At 43.9% G+C, this 10,731-nt stretch overlaps 1 pseudogene; it reads left to right on the top strand.

Annotated features, from left to right (window-relative positions):
* Positions 1-9,639: 9,639 nt before the first annotated feature.
* LOC147425437 (uncharacterized) lies at positions 9,640-10,436 on the top strand (annotated as a pseudogene).
* Positions 10,437-10,731: the final 295 nt, after the last annotated feature.

The following is a 10,731-nucleotide window of genomic DNA, read 5'->3' as shown; positions in this document are numbered from 1 at the left end:
TCTCTCCGGCTTCATCCTCACACAAGCCACCTCTCTCTCTCTCTCTCTCTCTCTCTCTCTCTCTCACACACACACACACACACACACACACACACACATATTGCTCCATTGAGCTGGACATAAAGGAGCTCTCTCTCCCCCTCTCTCTCTGTCTCTCTCCATCCTGTTTGCACAATGTGCTCTCCTTCCTCCTATCTCTCAAGCACACAAGTTGAGAGTCTCTCCGTAGATACTCATTCTTCCTATGCACGCCAGCAAGGTCCTGCTCCTTGCGACAACCATTGATGCAAACGGCCCGGGGGCTGCCCTAGACAAGCTCTTGCTGCAGTCACCCTCTACACACAAACTTGAGGGAGCCATGCTCTTCCCCTTCTCTGCAGACATATACCCGGCCAAAATTCAATCGAGTACTACCCTACAGACGAATGAGACAAAAAACTGCATCTCTTTCGCTGACGTGCTACAGGGTCCTCCCTTCTGGTGATGGCAGCCCTCCCTAGCCAACCTGTGTACACCGTTCTCGATGCCGATGATCGCCACCATTGACTCTCACTGTAGAAAAATCTCTCTCCCTCTCTCTCTCTCTCTCTCTCTCTCTCTCTCTCTCTCTCTCTCTCTCCCCAACGTCACGACCAACCTGCAAAGCGAAGGGAACAAATGGACCTCACGCCTTGCATCTCCCAGATTCTCACCTGACCTCAAGGCGGATTCTGCTCTTTTGCCCTCTACCTCCACCCTCACGTCTTCTTTCGATGTCATTCACTTTCTGCAGTCAATGGTGTCGACGTAACCTTTCTCATCCTCCTTGCAGACTCTATCTTCTTTCTGAATAGACCTGGGAGGTTAGTAGTGTGATTCTCTCTCTCTCTCTCTCTCTCTCTCTCTCTCTCTCTCTCTCTCTCTCTCTCTCTCTGCCTCTCCCCGCTCATGTTGAGGCACGAATGAGTCTCATTCCCTCCCTTCCACCACGTGCCCCCCAACCCCTATTTTCCCTCGAAGCTTCAAGAGCATCTATTCAGATTCCTATTAATCACCCCCAAACGGAAATTGGTTGGACCTACTCACATGAATTTTGCACTAGCCACTTTCTAATACTTAGAGCCAACTCTTTTTTAGCCATTTCCTCTTCAAGTACGTCACACACACACACACACACACACACACACACACACACACACACACACATATATATATATATATATATATGCATCGGTAGTAGGCTAATTTGTGGCATCCTCTTTAACTTGCATAGTCTAATTTTCTTGCCTTATAGTGCTCTACATGTGACTGACCACCATGTATAAGCGTTGTCTTTGGTTTTTCGCTTTCCAAAAACAAATAATCAGCTAACGGAGTGGAGAAGAGAGCTATTTAGACTCATTAAACGGCAAGTCCAATGAGTTTCACAGATAAAAATGTCAATTGACTTCTTCTTTTCTATTTGATGTTGAAACCTTAACATTGGCATCTGAACAAATTCTCCTTGTTTGGCCACCTGCAATTGTTGTTTCAATCTCACCCCTTCCAATTAAAAGCATGACATGTTTCAACTTGGTCAATAGTTGCAAACGGAATCAACCTTGAATTTTGGCTATAGGAGTGCTTATGAGTGTGAGTTGCTTCTTGGTTTTTCACTTTCCAACAACAAATAATCAGCCAGTGGACTGAGTTATTTGGACTCATTAAAAGGCAGGTCCAATGAGTTTCACAAATAAAAATGTCAATTGACTTCTTCTTTTCTATTTGATGGTGAGACCCTTGACGTTGGTATCTGAAAAAAATTCTCCTTATTTGGCCACCTTCAATTATCATTTCAATCTCACCCCTTCCAATTAAAGCATGACAATGTTTCGACTAGTTGCAAACGGCATCAACCTTGAATTTTGGCTATAGGAGTATTGGGAATCCACACATATGATCACCGAAGTCGAGCATTGAACAGGTTATTGGGTGTGTGACCAGGCTCTTTTATGGGAAGATCATTGCTCATCCTTTTACAAATGGTAATGGCAGAGGCTGTCGGTTGTTGATAGCTGGCAGTTCTCATATTGAAGCAGGGTGTGCTCTTTCCCATGCTCACGCATAACGTACACAAGAAGTATCACATGTACTACATGGGTGTCACTAATCGTGCTTTTGAGCATGGCAAGGTGTATCGTTTGCAATGCTTAATTCTCGAATGTCTGCTCGTCTGGTGGTTGAAGTTGGTTCACTATAAGAGGAGTACTCTATAACTGCTAACATTGCCGCGGAAAAACAAAGAAAAATGGAAAGAGAAAATATTGCGTACGCAGCAATAACCGCGGCTCAAATCGCGGTAATGGTTTGAAAGCAATAATCGTGGTAATAGTTGTAGTAATATACCCGTTGATATTACCGCATCTATTACCATTCATATTATCGCTAAACGCCTAGTCAAAAATAAAGGTGCTCATTTGGGCCACCCAAAATTGGGTGGCCCAAATGAGCATCTTTATAAAACAATGAAACATCAATTGTTTTTTGAAAGAGTACAAAAAAAAACCAAATAATTGAAATTGAATTTACTTTACCTTGACAATTTAATGTACAGAAGATCAATTATTTAAAAAAGTTACAAATAAAATGAAAATAGTTGTATATCATTGTGCCATATTGAGACTTTACGAAAGTTTGGACAAATATTTTTCTATCTAATCCTCCTCATTCTCATTGTCGTCCAGAGGCACGTATGTTTGATCACCTTGACTCTACATAAACCCAAACCAAATTAAACAATTATCAACAGCTCAAAAGAATTGATACAAAATAATTTGTTTAAACTTACCGCTTGTAGTGATTCAACCACTGCGTCGAATTGCTTGCAAGCGATGTGGTTGTTCTCGAAAAACCATCGCCAAGTCTCAAATTCTGTATGTCGCTCCCGATACTTGACCATCTCTCTGGTTGGTCGAGTAAGAGTGATATTTTTCTGAGTTAGAAATAACAATAACAAATCATCAACTATAATCTTTATAATCACCAATTTAGGTTGTAATATAATTAATCTTACATATTTGTCCTTTCAGGTTGCCTTGCCTCCCGAGCCATAGTGCGTGGGAGTTTGTATGGCACGAGCTTCGCGTTGTTGTCTATTGAATGAGCCCGTCGTAGCCTGATCACTCTTTTATTGCATTGCCCACTCCCACTCCGCATCTGCCATGTTGCCACCGTGATAGCTCCTGTCTAGATCTCTAACCTGGTTGGTTGTTGCGTGCCGTACAATGGACTACTTGTTTTTCAAAAATGTTTTTATGTAGCCCTCCAACCACTTTTGTGAAAAACGTTGATCGCGAGCATTTGGAAAGCTAGCATGTAGTGTGTCCTCAATGTAGCGTGCATGATCGGGCAATTGGTCTTTAAACTTTATAAAATAGTTCTTATACGTCGAATGTATAAGAATCTGAAGATGGCGTCGAAATGCCATGCCCTGTGCTGTACCAAAGTCCACCTCCCCGCCATATTTTACCCTGTAGTAGCACGCATGCGTGTCTAACACAGGTGCGTCAGTATCCTCCTCCTCTGCGTCAGGGGTGGCACACTCTGTAATAGGGGACTCCGTTCCCCCGCCACTACCAAAACAAGCGAAGCCACAAGATCCCCTACCGCTTCGTCTCTCCCGGCGCTCGATGCCTTGAGACGAGCGTCGACGCACGCCGCTGGAGGAAGCACGTCGACGGTGTTCTGGCGAAGCAAGAGTCGAATGGAGTGGCGTACAATCCCGTGATGCCATGGGAGTGGGACCCTGCAATGGAAGGAGAGTAGGACGATAAGAAGGTGCCATAGGCTGAGGTGCCGTCGGTGCGAGGCTCTCGATGTAAGGAGTCCCTCCCTTGCTCCCCCATGGTGTGGACTACGGAGAAAGACCGTAGGTCGCGAGCTACTGCGGAGTGTAGCGGCTAAACAATCCCTCCGTCGAACGGAGGTACTAGTCTCGTAAAGAGAGAGCTCGTTGTAGGTCTGGATCTATGACCGGTGGAGAAACCTGAGTAGAGTAGGTGTAGGATGGCCATGCCTGCAAATAACAAAAATAAACCTATAACACTCATGGTTTAGGGTTAACTAGCTAGAAATAATCTTTATTTATTTGCTTGTTCTCACCGCCTCAAGACTTGGGCCCACTGGAGACGATGTCCACCCCTGGTGGGAGCCCACATGGGATGGCCATGCCTGCAAATAACAAAAATAAACCTATGACACTCATGGTTTAGGGTTAACTAGCCAAAAATGCTCTTTATTTCTTTGCTTGTTCTCACTGCCTCAAGACTCGGGTCCACTGGAGCCGATGTCCACCCCGAGTGGGAGCCCACTCAGGATGTGAACCAGCCACAAGAAGAGCCAGATGGTTGCTCCCCACCAGGTGGTCTCTCATCTAACATCTATATTACAAAGAGCAATATGAGATTTAGCTTTCCCCCCTACTCACTCATTTATAAATATGTACACAAGTATATTAACACACAAGCACGTAGATACATATACATACTAGTAGACCTAAGTAGATGCTAGTAGTGCCTAAGGTCAAGTGGCACCTCTTTAGATATCATAACAGTCTCAACTGTGGTAAAACCAAAGGTACGTTGCGGTAATACATGCATGAGTGGATCAATGACCGCAATGCCATGATTAACAAAGGATTATACCAAAGAGAAAGCGTCTAATCTTCAGGTGCTATGCTCCCATACTTAGTGCCTACATACATGCATAAACAAATATATATGTACACACAAATACATATACAATTACGTAAATGTAGCCATAATTTTGAGCAAAGATAAAGAGTTATGGTTGTAAATGTACTCGTCACTTTGTGTTGTGCGTAGTGCGAGAGTGCTCTTGCTTCTGTAGAGTGCTATGAAGAAGAGCTTCTTTATTGTGCTTCTTGCGTAGCATCTCTTCATAGCAGCTCCTTGTTCAAAGGATTACTTTGCACATGTATGCCTGCCTCCATTCTGAGGTACGGTACCGTTGAAAGCTATCCAGCCTAATGCCTATTCCGTGGGGAGGAAGAGATAGGAAGAGAGAGAGAAAGATAGAGAAGCTAAGGAGAAGAGAGTAGAAAATGTTATGGAATTGATATTTTACTATTTTATTGCAGCTGACAGGTGGAAAAGACTGGACCGAGCTAGGCCTATGCGAATGAAAATATATACATTATACATTTTATTATTTAAGTGCTCTTTTATGAGCTTTGGCCATTTATGACCGACCGGCCAGTTTGTAACCAATTTGACCATTCAAGAAATCTATAAAACAAATACATGCAAGAGGGAAATGGTCACTCTTGCACGGGGGGAGATTGCACCCAATGTTCGTGTCTTTCTTCTCCCCTCTCCACTCTTCTCTCTCGTCGTGTCGGCGTAGCACTCCGCTCTATGAGGTGCGCCTGCACGTGTTCTTTCGCTCTCTCCCGCTCTCTGTCTCTCTCTGTTCGTATTGTGCGTCTATGTGGTTGTGCCAGGTATGTCGATTATTCTGTTTATGGTTTCGCCGATTTAGGCAGCACGTCTTATTGGTGTAGATTCACCGATTTAGGCAACACCAATCGGAAATCATGCTGCAGTGGCTGGCCACCACTGTAACTCGTATGATTTTGTTACCCGTGTACATAATGAAAGTGATTTGGATTTGGACTTATACTGTGAAATTGGAAATGGATTGGGATTTGGTATCTGGTGATTATTATGGCAGTGTTTATGTAATGAGACTTGACATTATGAGATTGATGATGAGTGTGACCAATGATATCCTGATTCATCAGGGTATGACATATACTGCTTATTCTAGTGGTATGGGACACTAGAATAGGTAGTATGTGGATGATGACAGGCATAAGCAATGTTGTTCAGTTTCAATATTTTTACTATATGCTATTTTTTTGACACCGATTTCTAATCACTGTTTCTTACAAGTATTGTTTGCAGATTTCTTATCTTCTCAACTGAGGACAGTTGCTTTCCAATGGAGAGGTATGTTATGGAATTGATATTTTACTATTTTATTGCAGTTGACAGGTGGAAAAGACTGAACCGAGCTAGGCCTATGCGAATGAAAATATATACATTGTACATTTTATTATTTAAGTGCTCTTTTATGAGCTTTGGCCATTTATGACTGGCCGGCCAGTTTGTAACCAATTTGACCATTCAAGAAATCTATAAAACAAATACGTGCAAGAGGGAAATGGTCACTCTTGCATGGGGGGAGATTGCATCCAGTGTTCGTGTCTTTCTTCTCCCCTCTCCACTCTTCTCTCTCGTCGTGTCGGCGTAGCACTCCGCTCTAGGAGGTGCGTCTGCACGTGTTCTTTCGCTCTCTCCCGCTCTCTGTCTCTCTCTGTTCGTATTGTGCTCGATTATGGATTTGTGTGAGTTGGCAGGTACGTAGATTTAGTCGTTTATGTCTTGCTATGTGCTATTTTTGAGTATTTTGCAGGACAGCCACGCCTTCTGACTATAGCAGAAAATAATGTTTAAATTCCATCGGCTTCACGTAAAGAAGGTCTTTTTCATAGCACTCTACAGAAGCAAAAGCATACCCGCACTGCGCACACCACAAAATGGTTGCTTCGCCTACAACCATTGCTCTTTATTTCCCTATTTCTTTATCTCTCTCTCTCTCTCTCTCTCTCTCTCTCTCTCTCATTCTCTTTCCCTCTCTCTATCTATCTCTTTCTCCCCACGGATTTCTCTATTTCTCTCTCTCCCTCTATCTCCCTCTTTTCCTCTCTCTATCTATCTCTCTCTCCCTCTTTCCCTCTTTCTCTCTTTCCCCCTCTTTCTCTCTCTCTTTCCCTCTTTCTCTTCCTCTTTCCCTCTACCTCTCTCTCTCTCTCTCTCTCTCTCTCCCCCCCCCTCTTTCCCTCTCCCTATCTATCTCCCTCTCTCCCTCTATCTATTTCTCTATCTCTATCTCTCTCTCTCTCCCTCTATTTCTCTATCTCTCTCTTTCTCTATTTCTTTCCCTCTCTCCCTCTCTCTCTCTCTCTCTCTCTCTCTCTCTCTCTCTAGCTATCTATCTATCTCCCTCTTTCTCTTATAATCCATTGCCTAAGAAATCTACGACGCACATTCATTTGCAAACAAAGCTAACATATTACAACACCAAAGATTGCATCAACGTCACTAAACAACCTACGGTAAATGAATGAGGTATCTCGCTCTCTCTCTCTCTCTCTCTCTCTCTCTCTCTCTCTCTCTCTCTTCATTTATGCATGTGACTGTGTGTGTGTGGTGTTCGTGCGTGTTTGTATGTATGTGTGTGTGTGGAGTAGAAGGCATTAGATGGGGGGGGTTGTTTAGTGATTACCTTAGGTTGTAGAAAGGTTTCCCACTAGGTTGATCTTTCAAAGACAAACGCGGTAAACCCCCTTCAATGAAGTCATCTCGCAAACGAACCGAAGCTCCTACTCGAGCCAAATGTGTGTGTGTGTGTGTGTGTGTGTGTGTGTGTGTGTGTGTGTGCGTGTGCGTGTGCGTGTGTGCGTGCGTGTTGTTGTGTTTGTGAGAGAGAGAGAATGAGGGTGTGGGAGGTGTAGGAGGGGGGAGGGGAGCTTAAAGCAGGTGCGATGGCAAAGAGGAAGAAGATAGGGTATGCCACAAAAACGCGAGATACTCTGCCCTTCTTCTTTTTTTAGGCGCTACGCATTCCCGCGACTATTACCGCGGATATTACCATGACGATTACCACGATCATACCGCGATTATTGTCGCACAACGTCATTTCAACGGATACAAACGTATCCGAGGTTGGGGGGGGAGGGGGGGTACAAACCACCCCCTCTACACTTAAATATCAATAATTTTCTTTTTAGCCTTTTGAGTTTTTGATGAAGTCTTTCAATATTTTTATGAATACTTATTTTTGTAGTACTTTTATATATTTTTTAAGTGCATTTTTAAAGTACTTTTAGATATTTGTGATTAACAAATTCACCCATTTAGTGCGCACACTGATTGTACTTTATTTTTAAAAAATAAAGGCACTCATTGCACCTTATTCTCTTTGACTATATAGTCATTTTTTTATTGAAATATATCTATTTTTTAATTAACTGTTTATTTTTTAGGACGCATATGACTAAATAAAAATTTTGTTGCGTGTGCAGGACTTCAATTGGGATGATCATGGCCCCCCCGGGAGGGCCTGAACGTGATCGGTGGCTCGAGAAAAAACTCCCTTGTCCTTGTGCCAAGTGCAAAAGGGCAACCCTTCACTTGAGGCGCATTGCATTGGAGCACTAGCATCCTCAAAAAAGCGCTCGGAGAGATGAGAGTGTCACTCACCCCTCACTTGAGGAGGTGCTCCATTGGTCTGTGTTCGGTGGTGGTGCACCGACGCGCAAATCCGAACGGTAAAGGCAAAAGCTATTGGACGAATTAGATGCACCGCATGGTGATCCTCCCATTAGCGCTACTTCAACAGCTCCTTTCCCCTCTTAGTCGCACTTTGGGACAGAAGAGGATGAGCACATGTTCAACATGTGTGATGAGTTAATGGATCATGAATGCGACGTGTGCGAGGAGGATTGCCAACCATGCACTCAACGGACAGTGGCAATAGAGGACAAATTGATGGCGAGTGCCCGAACACCTCTTTACGATGGTGCACAGTACTCAGTGCTCTGGGCATCGTTGTTGGAAGTCCTCAATTTGCAAGAAAAATTTGGTTGGAGCAATGCAAGCGTCGATGCACTCCTTGGGTACGTTTGAAATATGACTTTTTATACATCTCTCTCGTTTTATGGTGCTGCCTCCTTGCAATTGTATTAATTCGTCTGTTTGTTATAATTTGATGGGCAAAATGTTGCCAAAAGATCACCACATGCCTCCAGACTGTGGACGAGCTAGATCATATGCCACTGCACTTGGAATGGAGTATGAGCGCATCCATGCATGCGTCAACGATTGCATGCTATACTGCAATGAGCACACACATATTATCTCATGTCTCGTGTGGAGGAAAGCACGATACAAGACCGGAGTGAGCGGGGTGTACCTACCCCGTAAGGTATTGAGACATTCACCTTTAATTCCTCGCATTCAACACATGTTTAAAAGGAGGTCTACCGTGGAGCTTCTCACGTGGCACGCCAACCACCGCTCAAATGATGGAATGATGTGTGTCCCTCTTCCGATTCACCTGCATGGAGGCACATCGAAACTCAATGGCCAAAGTTTGGGTTGGAGCCTCGACACTTGAGGATTGGGTTAGCAAGTGATGGTGTCAACCCCTTCGGCACTAAGTCTACTTCATGGAGCACTTGGCATGTGGTGATCGTCAACTGCAATATTCCACCATGGGAGACAACCAAGAAGGACAATATACTAATTTCCTTGCTTGTGCCAGGGAAGTACGAAGTGTCAAATATTGACGTTTATCTCGAGCGCCTCATCAAGGAGTTGGAGGAGTTATGGAGAGGCATTCCTATTGTAGATGTCTCACTTGCAAAGGGGGGGAGAGAAGCCATTGTGAGGGGAATCCTTATGTGGACTATGCACGACTATCCTGGGCTTGGAGACATTTTCGGTATATCCTTTCTCCTCTCTCTCTCTCTCTCTCTCTCTCTCTCTCTCTCTCTCTCTCTCTCTCTCTAGCCCTCTATCTCTCTAACGATATGATATGTATGCAGGGTTTTCCACATTGGATCACAATGCATGTCCTACTTGCAGGCCATCATTGGTGACAGAGAGGCCCGATGCCTTGCACAAGGTAATCTATCCAAACAACCATCATTTCTTACCCCAAGGTCATAGCAAGCACAAGGCTCCAACAAATGGGAAGACACCTCTAAAGCTCACGATGGCAAATTGGGCAACCATTTGGGAAGAGCACTACAACAACACTCCAGCTTTGTGTCCTCCACCAAAAGGTATGTCAAGGTATTTCATATTTTTAAGGCTTCCATATTGGAAGGACTTAAAAATACAACACCTCTTGGATCCCATGCACATATTCAAGAATGTAGCCCAAACACTATGGGACCACATTATTGGCAAGAAGGAATCATTGGGTGTGAGGGAGGATTTGAGGCTCTTGAAACGTCTCCCCGTCTCTGCTACTCCACGTCGTGCCCCCAATGGAAAGATTGTGCTTCCTAAAGCACCATGGATGCTAGCCAAAGAAGAATTAGACAAATTGAAGAGTATCATTGCTTCTATTTGCACACCAACTGGATACATGAGGTCGTTAAAGGGAGCTTTCACAAAAGCGAAGAAGGGTGGAAGCATTCAATTGTATGGGTTGAAGTCCCATGATTAGCACAAGATGCTTCAGGTAATTTTCCTCTCCCTATTCTATCTATAGTTTGTGTGTATGACTTTCTCTCGCTTTCCCTTCCCCTAATTTACATGGTAGTTCATTCTGCTGGTGAGTACGTGTATATGTCAGGACAAGAAAGTCAGAGATGCTATTTTTAAACTTGGAGAGCTAGTAAGGTACACCACAAGACTCCACTCAACTACACTTTTTTTATGTACACAATAATCTCAACTAGCACTTAGTGTATCCTTGTGTGCTTTCTTACAGATTTGTGAGCTCCAAGGAAATTGAAATAGATGATATCCCTGGTGCTCGAACACTTGCAACCGAAACTGTGTGTGCCATTGAGGATGTATTTCCTCGATCGGTCCTTCTTAGTCAAATCCACCTCTTGGTTCACGTGGTGGAGGAGATCGCTATATGTGGAGTAGTGCACACACGATGGATGTTCTT

The sequence above is a fragment of the Adiantum capillus-veneris genome, chromosome 25 (assembly GCF_014529385.1).
Source record: "Adiantum capillus-veneris isolate H3 chromosome 25, ASM1452938v2, whole genome shotgun sequence".
NCBI classification, from domain to species: Eukaryota; Viridiplantae; Streptophyta; class Polypodiopsida; order Polypodiales; family Pteridaceae; genus Adiantum; species Adiantum capillus-veneris.
The sequence above is the reverse complement of the archived record's forward strand: the minus strand, read 5'-3'. Positions and strand labels throughout refer to the sequence as shown.